The following is a 2,927-nucleotide window of genomic DNA, read 5'->3' as shown; positions in this document are numbered from 1 at the left end:
TAGATAAACTCATTGAATATACAAATAGTAGAAAGAATATGAGATGCTCATACGATGAGTATCATGAAACTCATATTTGGAATACTGTATATTCTAAACAGTTCCTAGTCGATTTAGCCGCCGCTAAGAAGGATATAGGCCGCTCGAGTTTGAGACTAGTATCTGCGATGTGAGTACCATGTTACATTGGTAGGGGACATTGTGATGTCCAAGCATGCAGATAGGTGCTCCTGGTAGAGTGCACTGAACAACCCTCCATGAAGGACTTTCCAAGTGGTTCTCATTTATCGAGTGGAAACGTCCTAGTTTATGGTTGTACACCATGAGTCTTTATGACCCAGGACAACATTGAGACTCTATATTCTAGCGTTGCACTTTGACTTGTTTACCGACTCTCATGGGGTCATCAGGTGGCAAGGTTGGGTGTTCTGTCGAAACATATAAGAGTCGATGCATTGTAGTCGGGGATTCACCGCTTACCTTCGGGTATGGATATCATATGTGTATGTAGTATGAAATCTCTGATCAGAGTGTTGGTGGTAATTATGAAAGGGGTTTCATAGATTACACCATCGATGCAACTACGACATGACACATAGTATCGATTCTTTGACAGCTCTCGATATACCAATGGTTGTCGAATCGGTCGGGATATATGAGATGAAGAGACCGTACTATACGCTAACCATAATACATTAGTTCATGCAGGCACTATCATTTGATACCTAGGGAATCATGTAAGCGATGCTGCTAGGCGTTTAACATGATTGGTTGTGTACTATCAGACATGAGTTCTGACGTTCTTATTATCAAGGAGTTGATAAGTAAGAATGGAGCAATTGGGGTATGCTCATATAAGGACATGTTTAGTCCTGAATCACATGGAGATGTGAACCCACGGCTAGTTGTATCATTGAACTATTGAGGGCCACACAAGTGCTAACTTTCTAGATACCGTTGAGAAGTAAAAATAGTTCAATGTGTTGAACATCTTATAAAAGAGTTTATAAGCGTAAAGAAAAATAGAAGTAAGACTTCTATGAGGGGAATATAACTTTTAATTTGTGAAAGTGTTTTTAAATTAAAATTTTACCAAATAAATAATGTATTTGAAAATTGTGATTTTCATAAACATTATTGTCGTGGCCCGTGTTTCGTATTTGTAAATTTGCGGAATTATTAAATTTTTTTTTCTCTCTAAATAAATAACATGCCTCATTCATAAAATAAACTGATAAAAAGATTTAATGTTAAAATAGCAGCGGAAGTAAATGTTGTTTTCAAACCACAACTAAAAAATATTTCAACAAAGTAAAAATGAGTTTGAGCATAAAAAGATAAATAAACTTAAGCATGAGGTCCTCGGGTTCCTACTACTGCTGACCCAAGCTAGCTCACTGGTCCCCGCCCTCAGTCCCGACCTCATCAGTACCTACAACAATCAAGTCTAGTGAAAAGACTCAGCATGCATATATCGTGAATAACAAGTAAATATATCGTAAAATTTGGCGTAACGTAAAAATATCGTATCGTAAAGCGTAACGTAAAAATCGTGTCATGAGTAATTATAAATACGTGCATATCAAAAAAATCGTACATAATATGTTTGCTCGATAGAGCCCTGTCATAAAATAGCATATCATAATTTTTCTGTAGAGATAATGTTCTACGCAAGTGGCCCATAACATAACATGAATCGTCTGATCAGAATAAACCACAGTATACTGGGTGGTAGAGATCATCACAGCCCTTGGACTGGATATCCGTACCCATACGTAACCATAACCCGGTCGTAAGTCACCGGATGAAGCAATCCCATAAGCGTAAGGTGGTCACAAGACATATCGCATATATCTCAAAAATAAACATTTTATATTTTATGCACGTAATATAATTAAAATCCTGTTTTTATTTTACTACTTGAGTTGGATCGTTCCCAGGTTTGCTGCGACCTAATTCTAACATGAGAAACATGCAAATAAACTCAACTTGACCAACACTTCAAAATCGAACTAAAAACGAGACAATTACGCCCAACAAACTTAGTATTCAACCATGGCTTCGTACCAACCCGAACCGACATTGAACCATCATTTAGCCATGATTAAAATACACCTAAAATGATCAAATAATGTTCATACTAACTGAAATGCACGAAAATGGTGAATGGAGGCCAAAATAAAAAAAACACTCTTTCGAGAGTCACTTTGGCACATTGCATCGTAAATTCTCGTACGACCTCTAAACTTGACCAAATCACAAACGGCAAAAAACATGACCTTCGTAACTCAATGAGGCACTGTTCAGTCCAAGTCCATAGGCTAAAAGCCAACCAAGAACTCGAAACAAGCCTTTGAACAGAAGCTCAAACTGGTGTAAAAAAAAAAAAAATGCAGCAGCAGCTGCTGTGCTTCCTTGCTTCGTTTACAAGGCTATTGGCCATTGGGGCTTCAAACACCGACCATAGCATCTTACCAACATCCTAAAGTGTGGCTTGAACCATGGCTAAGGGCCCTATGCCAACCAAAATCCAAGCAACCACCCAAAACAATCCAATGCTTCACCCGAGAACGCATACTGCACGCGTGGGGTGTTGCTTTTGTTTTGCTGTCAAATAATCGATCCAATGGATATGAGGTTAACCATGGTCCATGCTAGACATGTTAAGGTGTTGTATGAGTCATGGCTAAGGGCTAGAAGCCAACCACAACCCACCTAAACACCACAAGGCCGAACAACTCACACGCAAGAAAAAAATCAGAAACTTGAAAACCGAAGGGGCACTTGTCTTGTTTGTTTTAAAAACTGATGGGACTATGAACCAAGCCATGAAAGGTCATCTTGGTCACGTCCTAGACTTGATAAGGAAGTGTTCAAACCATGGTTACAGGTCCTGGGCCAACCACAATCCAAACCCTCATCTTAGA

This window comes from Primulina huaijiensis, chromosome 16 (genome assembly GCF_012295235.1).
Source record: "Primulina huaijiensis isolate GDHJ02 chromosome 16, ASM1229523v2, whole genome shotgun sequence".
Lineage (NCBI taxonomy): Eukaryota > Viridiplantae > Streptophyta > Magnoliopsida > Lamiales > Gesneriaceae > Primulina > Primulina huaijiensis.
Note: the sequence above shows the minus strand (reverse complement) of the source record.